We start from the raw sequence: 9,950 nt of genomic DNA on the forward strand, positions 1-9,950 counted from the left end.
CTCCAAGTGAGGCTCCAACAATACGTGAACCAAGAACTTCCGATGATCAAGCTGGATTTAGAAAAGGCCGAGGAGCTAGAGATCAGATTGCAAATGGGATCATCGAAAAAGCAAGAGAGTTCCTGAAAAACATCTACTTCTGCTTGATTGACTATGCATTTGACTGTGTGGATTATCACAAACTGGAGAAAATTCTTAAAAAAATGGGAATACCAGACTACCTTACCTGCCTCCTGAGAAATCTGTATGAAGGTCAAGAAGCAGCAGTTAGAAATGGACACAGAACAGACTGGTTACAAATCAGGAAAGGAGTACGTCAAGGCTGTATTCGCCACTTTGCTTGTTTAACTTATATGCAGAATACATCATGTGAAATGCCAGGCTGGATGATGTACAAGCTGGAATCAAGATTACCAGGAGAAACATCAATAACTTCAGATACTGCAGATGACACCACCCTTATGGCAGAAAGCAAAGAACTAAAGGGCCTCTTAATGAAAGTGAAAGAAGAGACTGAAAAAATTGGCTTAAAACTCAACATTCAGAAAACAAAAATCATGGCATCCAGTCCATCACTTCATGGCAAAGAGATGGAGAAATAATGGAAACAGTGAGAGACTTTATATTGGGGGGCTCCAAAATCACTGCAGATGGTGACTGCAGCCATGAAATTAAAAGACCCTTGCTCCTTGGAAGAAAAGCTATGACCAACCTAGATAGCATGTTAAAAAGCAGAGGCGTTACTTTGCCGATACAAAGTTTTTCCAGTATGGTTTTTCCAGTAGTCACGTATGGATGTGAGAGTTGGACTATGAAGAAAGCTGAGCGTCGAAAAATTGATGCTTTCAAACTGGTGTTGGAGAAGATTCTTGAGAGTCCCTTGGACTGCAAGATCAAACCAGTCAATGGTAAAGGAAATCATTCCTGAATATTCATTGGAAAGACTGATGCTGAAGTTCCAACACTTTGGCCACCTGATTCAAAGAGCTGACTCATTGGAAAAGACCCTGACGCTGAGAAAGATTGAAGGTAGGAGAAAAAGGGGAAGACAGAGGATGAGATGGTTGGGCGGCATCACCAACTCAACGGACATGAGTTTGAGCAAGCTCTGGGAGTTGGTGATAGGCAGGGAAGCCTGGGGTGCTGCAGTCCACGGGGTCTCAAGGAGTCGGACACAACTGAGGGACTGACCTGAACTGTAATGCAGGAGAACCAGGTTTGATCATTGGGTCAGGAAGATCCCCTGGAGAAGATAATGGCAACCCACTTCAGTATTCTTGCCTGGAGAATTCCACTGACAGAGGAGCCTGGCAGACTACAGTCCATGGCGTGGCAAAGAGTCAGACACAACTGAGCAACTCACACACACACACACACACACACACACTAGCTTTGATACCTTAGCATTAGAGACTGAAACCCATACCCACGGGACAAATTCTCTGCACAAGCGGTGCAATTACAGGGAGAATGAGGAATGGGGAAGTAGAAATGCGTCCAAGCATATGAATCTGCTCTGAGAATCCTTATCTGAAAACCCACACGGTCACTTCCAAAACTGAAGTGAGCCTCACCAACCACACACAACAGGCCAGATCCACTGGCCACCCTCAGAGGCACTGCTGTGGGTCACGCAGAGTCAAGAGGACCACTCACAATCTAGAGGGCCACCCATAGTGCAGAGGGCCACTCACAGTCCAGGAGACCATCCACGGTCTAGAGGGCCACCCGCACTCCAGAGGATCTCCCACAGTCCTGGGGATGGCCCACAGTCCAGGGATCATCCACACTCCAAAGGACCACCTACAATTTAGAGAGCCACTCACAATCCAGAAGCCCACTCACAATCCAGGCGATCACCCCAGCCCAGAAACCATTCCCCCGATCAGGACTGGCCTACAGTCTCCATGGCAAGACCCTCCCAGGGCCTTCCTCTGCATTGGACACACAGAAAATAAGGCCATGGGCTTACAAACTGTGCCTTCCACTGGCCACCTTGCGTCAGGAGCTGAAAGAGAAAGGCCTTGAGAAGGTGCCGAGTGAGCAGAGCGCAGGAGGAGCCTGAGGTCCCAGGCGTGGGTTACTTGCTTCAGTTGTGTCCCACTCTCTAGGACTCCATGGACTACAGCCCACCAGGCTCCTCTGTCCAGGGGGTCTTCCTGGCCCAGGGCAGGTCCAAGGGGTGCTAACAGCAAATACTTTCCCTCCCCCAAACTCCTCCTGCCCCCAGGCGTCCTGTCGCCCCGACTGTGTCACTAGGTAGCGGGCGGCTGTGTGGAGCCGAGAAGGCCAGATTGAGTGGTGTGAATGACCTGCAGGCCTTCGGAGCCCCGCCTCGTCTCCTTCAGTCATCCTACTCTTCCCTGGAACCCCGCCCAGCCTTTGAAGCCGGATCTGGGCAGTTTCCTTGCTACAGCTCCCGGATTGGAAGGGCGTGGTCCTGACCCGGGAAGCGGTCCAAGTTGGGAAGAACTGGCTGCAAGGAAAGGGGTGAGTCATGAGCCCAGACATAGCTGAGATTCTTGCTGTGTCCCCTGGGGGAGGCGGGGTGCAGAAAGCTCAGCTCGGCCCTGATTCGGCAGTGTGTCTTCTCCAGGCATGAGGTACTGCCGGAGATGAGAGCTCCCCATCTCTCTGGGCCGGTCTCCTGGGGGCACCCGCAACCTCCTGATGTTCCTGGATTTATTTATGTCTGTTTCACCAGAAAGATACGATAGGTGAGAGCTTGTCTGCCTGTTCTCATCTCTGGGTCCAAGATGGTTGGTTTCAAAGCCAAGCTCAGTGTGGCCTTACTCAGCTTCCTAAACCCCTCTGGATCCCAGATTCCTCTTTTGGACAATGGGGACGATACCTGATGGACTCTGCACACACTTCTGTGAGGACTAAGTGAAGTCATATATACAATGCATCCAGAACTGGGCCTGTTGCCAAGTAAACACTCCATAAACAAAACAGTACTCAGATTTTCATTACTGTAATGGATAAAAGAGAAATATTTGCTAAATGCATGAATGAAAAGAAGTTCTATTTAGATATAACACAAAAATCAAAGGGATTTCTGTCCCTTTGAATGTCTCCTCCAGTTGTTCAAAGCTCTGGAAACCAGTCTCTTTGTACTCTCCTCCTGATACCTCCAGTGAGAGCAATGTCAGGGTCAGCAATGAGCCTAGTTTAAAAAAAAAAAAATTGCTAGGATCCTCTCCAGTAGGAGGCCAGTAAAAGATTTAGGCAGATAGGGTTAGTTGGGGGTTCTAGGAAGGCTCTTTAAAGGAGCTTGACATCTAGGGTTCTTGCTTTTTTCCCTCATTGTCCTTTTCCTCCTGTATGGAATGAAGAGGTGATGGCTGGAGATCCAGCAGCCTTAATAAAACCATAAGGCAAAAGCCAGTGCTGAGAATGGCAGAGAAGAAAGATGAATGAACTGTCTTTTGGCCTTCACCCTGGACGGACAACCTGCTTTATCTTTTTGTAAGAGAAAGTAAACCTAAACACTTGCTGGACGCACTGCTGTTCGATGGTTTCCCTTTACATCTAGCTGAACCGATAGAAACTCTCCCTCTCACACTCTATGAAGGATTGGTCCAATGAGAACATTCCAGCCATTATTAAAAATTCTAAAATCTTAAGTATGATACTTTTTTGAGAGGACAGGGTGGCTAAAAGGGCTAAAAGCACCTGCAGTAGACGCCTTCCCTTGCAGAATAACCAATCCCGAAAGCAAAAGATAAGCAAGAAAACTGCTTATGAGATTGGCCATCACCATTAGCTTTTCTGATTACACCAGAGGCAATAAAACCAGTTGTGTAGTTTTTTTTTAAATCAGAGGACTCCTCTGAGACCAGTCGAGCCTCCCCCGACCCCTCCTTCCTGTGGCCTCGACTTCCTTCTGATCTGTTGTTTGCTCCTCCTTGTCTGAGCTCTGTGGTCTCCCCAGAACTGTCCTCTTGAGTCTGGTAGGAGCCCAAACTCTGCCCCGCAGCGCTGAGCGAAGCACAGCACTGCCCCACCCCAAGGCGCTGGGTAGAGGGTCCTCTGGATTATGGCAGAAGCGACTGCAGGGGGAAAACTGTCCACAAAGTGATGCCGCTTAAGGCTGACTGACACACTGGAGCCAGAGCCCAGGAGGCCACGCCTGAACTCAGAAAGGAGATGCACAAAGCCCCTGGCGCCTTCCTTTGATGGGGCAATTCCCAGGAGGGCAGAGAGAGCACAAGGACACACTTGGGACTTCTGGATCCCTGCAGAATGAATGTAAAGATCTGACTTTTGAGACACTGTCTGATCTTGAATGTCTCCAGAATCGACAAGGCAAGGCCATATTATGTTCCCCTGTGTTTTAGTTTTAAGTGTATCTTACTTAATATTTTCAATATGAGTCAGCTCCATATACTATGATGATTTTCAAACAACCAGAAGTTGACTGTAGCCGACTTTAAGACAGGAAGCATGGGTACGGAATCCAGTTGCTCCCACCCTGGGGGCAGGTCTAGGTTCAGTGGTCATGAGTTTTCTGGCTTGTGGCCTGAGTCTGGTTGGATGATGCTCAGAATCCTCCTAGTCCCCTGATTTTCCTGACTCTCCTCTCCTGGTGGGGGCGAGGGGCTCTCCCATCACCAGTGCACTCCTTGAAGGAAACTGCTCTGCCTGATACACCTGCCTGGGAATCCTGGATCTCCAGTGAGTAGAGGAAAGTGGCCCTCCTTTCTGTCTTCTAGGGTGGGTAAATGTGGGGTTTGGGAGAAGGGGGTTAAAGGTAATTTACAGACAGTTACTATTGTTACCACGTGGTTGGGCAGAATGAAATTAGAGCTGCTCTCTCTGTGAAAATGTTAAGGACAAGGATGATGATGATGGTGATGATGGTCATGACATCTAGAACCCCAGTGTTCCTAGAGAGAACCAAGAAGACTTTCCCACTCACCTAATCAAGAAATGTCCTGCAGATACAGAACATGTCATATTATGGATGACACAGAGGGGCTCTCACTTCAGGGGCATCAGAGCCAGTTCTTTATGGATTCACAGGGCTCAGGGCCCAGGGAGAGATGGAAAGGTGTGTGAATACATTTCTGAGTCAGTGCATGTGTACGTGATGGCTACTGAGTCTCCTTGTAACTTGTGTGCTAATTATCACTGATGTTTACAAGGCCCCATGAGACTGGTGCTATGCTATTTGCATTTCATGGTGATGAAGATAGGACACGAGTAAGTTAAAAAACTAGCTCAGATTGCCAAACACCGAGGGTTTTGAGGGCCACCTCTCAAGTGCCATGGAAACCTCATTGCAAGGGATAATGAGAACCCTGGTAGGGGTGTTCACTAGGAGCAGAGAGGGGAGTACCTAGGCAACAAGCCATAGGCCAGTCCTCAGGCTGAGGGTACCACGACCAGAGGGCACAGGGCAACTTGCCAAATGTCATCAAACTCAGCGTTTTCTTTTTGCCAAAGAGGTGCTTTTAAAACATCTGAAGTGTCTATTATAGAATGTTTCTCTCTCTTCATCCCTACCCACATTCACACTTAGACTCAGCACCTTTGGGTAGTTAGAAAAAGATGTTGTAGTTATTGTTCAGTGGCTCAGTCGTGTCTGACTCTGCGACTCCAGGGACTGTGGCCCGCCAGGATCCTCTCCCAGGCAAGAATACTGGAGTGGGTTGCCATTCCCTTCTCCAGGGCATTTTCTTGACCCAGGGATTGAACCCGGATCTCCTGTATTGACAGGCAGTTTCTTTACCACTGAGCCACCAGGGAAGCCCTAGGAAAAGATGATAAAGCAGCAAATCACATTCGGAAATGCTCTTTTCAGACCTACCCGCGGCTTTATTTCAGACCTTCCTAAATGAGTCTCCCTTCTGATTACAGAAGGTAATCAGCGGTTGGCCATAGGCTTCTGTCTCACGGGTGAGAGACCCGTGGACCTCCAGCATCCATACGACTGCCTGATTTCCACACGACAGAACACGATCAGTGTCTAGGATAAAAGCAGCCACCCCAAAGCCAGGAGGACTTAAAGACACAGGACCCAGGGATAAACACACGTCTGGTGCCTGGTGCAGTCTCTGAAATGTGGACAACAGAGGACTGGTGGCCAGGGGACACAGAGGCGCCGCCTAAGGCATTTCTGCTGTTATGGGCTCTTCTTTCCACAAAGATGGCATTTCTCTGAGCACTTACGAAGATTACTCACCAAGGAAGAGATGCTGGGCAACTCTCTCACCTTAGAAACCCCTGCAGCCTGCCTGGCTGAGCCCCTGAGTTGACACTTGTATGGCTGTGACTCAGCCTTGGAACAAGGCTCACTCCACTGGAATCGCAGGATCTTGCTTGAAAAAGTCCAGGGATTTAAAGACAGGAGCTATAAGCTCAGATCCCTACAGAGTCCAGGTAAGAGGAGAAGGCAGTAGAGCTAACATTGAGGGAGTCCCTGCCGAGTCCAAGGGTTTCCTAGCTGGCTCAATGGTAAGGAATCTGCCTGCCAATGGGAGAGAGGCAGGAGACTCGAGTTTGATCCCTGTGTTGGGAAGATCCCTTGGAGGAGGAAATGGCAACCCACCCCAGTATTCTTGCCTGGAGAATCCCATGCACAGAGAAGCCTGGCGGGCTACAGTCCGTGCGGTCACAGAGAGTCAAATGTGACTTAAGGACTCAGCACATGTGCGCTGCTGAGTCCGGACCCTCTTGTACACACTTGGTTCTCTGAGTCCTCTGGACCACCCACTGAAATGAGTGGAGTCACACGTGGTCTGGAAGCCCGAGAGCCTTGCTTGAGGGTTATAGCCCTGAGGGTTATACAGGGCCTGTGATCCAAAGAATAGGACCCGCCACCTATAGTCATTGGAACACCAGAAACCAGCCCTGTGCGGCCAACAGACTTTAGTGTAGGATGAAGTCAAAAGGGCCTGCGCTGGGGCCTTGAGCAGCTAGCCTGCAACCCAGTGATTATTGTTTAAAATTTTAATATTTTTCTCATGTTGTAGATAAGAAGAGGAAAGCTGGAGGGAGGTTTTCTTCCTCAGAATCTCGCTCTTGGCTTATAAGCGGAGACACGTAGCGGTCTTCCTATGTACTTGTCACCTGCACAACCTGGGCTTTGAAACTCACGCAGTGACCGCCTCTCCCCCCGGGTCCCTCGGCCAGTGTAACGTCACAGGACACAAGATACAGCTTCAGCCCTGGATCCCCACTACCCTTCATAAACTCTGGATTTTTAATTGCACCAACTGTATACTCAGCCAGTCCCATGATGGCAGCCCCTCAAACCCCTCAGCATCAGCCAGAAGAGCTGAACCTACACAAGGACCCCTCAGCAAAGGGGTCTCCCAGCCACACAGAGCAGAGCTGGGACTGAAGCCAGACGGGCCACCCAAACAGGAGAGGAGACCAAACAGCCACACCCTCCAGGAGGGGCCCACCAGCCCCCGGGCTGTGCTGGGGGCAAACAGAATGTTGTCTCAGCCACTCCAATTTGAGAAATCGGGTGCTGACTCATTATTAACCCAGGAAGCCCACGCACTCAAATGACTGTACTGAAAAAGCTCTGTCATACCCTGCTTACTGATGTGCAGATTTTTAAGCAAATTTGAAAAATGTTTATCATAAGGTATTTATGACATTTTAACCGTTTCATTTACAGTAACCAGACGACATTTGAAAAAAAAGTTTCCTGTATTTTACTTGACAGTAAAGCGAAGCCTTATCAGAATAGTAGCAGCTTGAGAAACACATATCAAGGTCAAGTCAAGCCTCAACGACTCAGCTCCCCCGTCCTCACACCCCCGCCCCCGCCGCCCCCAGCCCCCTGAATATTTTCTTTCTGATTTTACTACCGTTTGTGACGTTCAGTGCTAAGGAAAAGCAGAAGACATTCAATAAGCTCCTGGAATCATTCACATGCTTTTAGAGAGAAAAGTCAAAATTCTGTCTCTTTCTTGTAATCCTTGCACCAAAAGTGGGCAGCTCAGACCACGAGGCCAAAAATTGCTCAGAAGCTGTCTTGCCTCCACCCCTGAGAAGCGGAAGCCAGCCCAACCTCAGCACCCCTGGGTTAGCACGGTCACCCACCTCCATCTCTGAATTTCCCTTTGGCTCTAGAGAGGAGTCTTAAAACAGCTTATTTTAAACCAGCCAAGCATCACTGGCTTCTCCGTAATACACACGCTCACAATTAACATGCTAAGAAATTTCTCCAAACCATCAGGCTCATAGACAGTAGCTAGGGGGGTGAGGGCGCTGGGAAACCAACTTCTAAAGTCAGAGATCTTCAAAGTCTGAACGAAACACAGCATCCACTCCAAGACCCCTCAGCCAAGCTCCTGGAGCTGAGATTCTTGAGACAAACTGCAGAAATGAGCAAGAAAGTGACAGAAACATACTCACCAGGGAGAAGCTGAGAGCTCTACCTTCTCAGGACCAGGCTATGAAGGTCTGAAAGCCCGAGGCTGGCTCAGGCACAACCCGCCTGGAATGTCGGTTTGAAACTTAAAAAGCAACGACCATTCAGTCAGTTATTTCCCTTCATTCCCAGTGATGTCCACACGATTGAGACTCAAAAAAATAAAAAAAATTTAAAAAGTGAGAGAGAGAGAAAAAAAAGGCGCACACCTCAGTCTTCATTCTCATTGGAACGAGATGACTCATGCTGACTCACAGCCACCACTTCCTCTCCCGACATTCTCTTCATACTTGTGAGCAGCCTAGTCCTGTTCCCAGGGTCTCTGCAGCCCTTCCTGGAAGAACAGCCTTCCTGACCCCCCGGCAAGCAGACTCAGCCACTGCCCTGACATGCTGCCCGGGAGCCTACTCTAGGGAAAAATGCCTTATTTAGGAGGTCTAGGAACGGCCAAAAAAAGAGAAAAATGCATGAGTCTTCCATGCATTTGAACCTCCATAGACACTGATGTTTTCTAACTGATTGCAAAGCTCCTGCACCGAATACTTGCTTTTTCAGGGCATTTCAGGGACATAGAGAAAAATGAGAGTGATCTCATTCTTTGAGGACATTACTTTGCCCTCATGATTTCAGTGTGTGTTTATTCCTGTTCATCTTCCTCCACCAAACTAATCACAGAATCCACAACCACAGTTTCTTCAAAGTTATTTATTAAAAAGGGGTGTGCCCTGTTTTTAGGATCAAGTGACTTAAACAAAATCGCTTCTAAATCCATCATCTCTCAGGCTTCAAGAATATGCCAGATTTGAATATTCAAGTCCCAAGGAACGAAATGAAAGCAGAAGCCTGGAAACTGTAAAAACCGTTGACAGACGTCTGCATGCAAGGACTGAGGCAAGCCTTACGTCCCAGTTTTCTTTGGAATGATCCCTGGGGTGGGGCAGCCTTCCACAGCTTCCCACATTTTTAAATTATGAGCGGCAACGGAAGAGCAAAATCCACGTGATGTTAAGCAGATTGAGCCACCAAGAAGGGTGGCTGTGGTTGCATCAGGCCCGTCCTGGGTTCTGGAGCGTGACCCACACAAGGCCATGGGTGAACACTGGAGCCCTTCACCCTTTCTGACTTAGTACCTGCTGCTGTGCAGCCCACACTGTGATACCCCTGAAGCATGGCGAGCAAATGAGGAAATACCGTTTTGGAAGGGGACAGAAGGCTTGAGCAAGCTGCACAGTTGTGTGGTGGTCCTCACCCCGGAGGGATCAGGAGACCCAGTCTCCATTTAGAGTCAGATTCATCTTAGAGCAATAATTGTTGTTGTTATTGTCTAGTTGCTAAGTCAAGTCTGACCCTTTGCAACCCCAGTAGCCTGCCAGGCTCCTCTGTCCATGAGACTTCCCAGGCAAGAATATCGGAGTGGGCTGCCATTTCCTCCTCCAGGGGATCTTCCCAACCCAGGGATTGAACCTGCATCTCCTGCCTTGGCAGGTGGATTGTTTACCACTGAACTACCACAGAAGTAATACTTGTTTGTTACTCTAGATCTCAGTTCTTTTAACAG

The 9,950-nt window shown here is 48.7% G+C and overlaps 1 long non-coding RNA gene across 1 annotated transcript in view; it reads right to left on the bottom strand.

Annotated features, from left to right (window-relative positions):
• LOC114108643 (uncharacterized) overlaps positions 1-8,625 on the bottom strand; it is a 63,083-nt gene extending 54,458 nt beyond the window's left edge. Inside the window, exon 1 of the long non-coding RNA XR_001038982.5 lies at positions 8,377-8,625. This is a non-coding gene — a long non-coding RNA (uncharacterized LOC114108643). The remainder of the gene's footprint in view (positions 1-8,376) is intronic.
• Between the last annotated feature and the right edge of the window lie 1,325 nt (positions 8,626-9,950).

The sequence above is a fragment of the Ovis aries genome, chromosome 3 (genome assembly GCF_016772045.2).
Source record: "Ovis aries strain OAR_USU_Benz2616 breed Rambouillet chromosome 3, ARS-UI_Ramb_v3.0, whole genome shotgun sequence".
Lineage (NCBI taxonomy): Eukaryota > Metazoa > Chordata > Mammalia > Artiodactyla > Bovidae > Ovis > Ovis aries.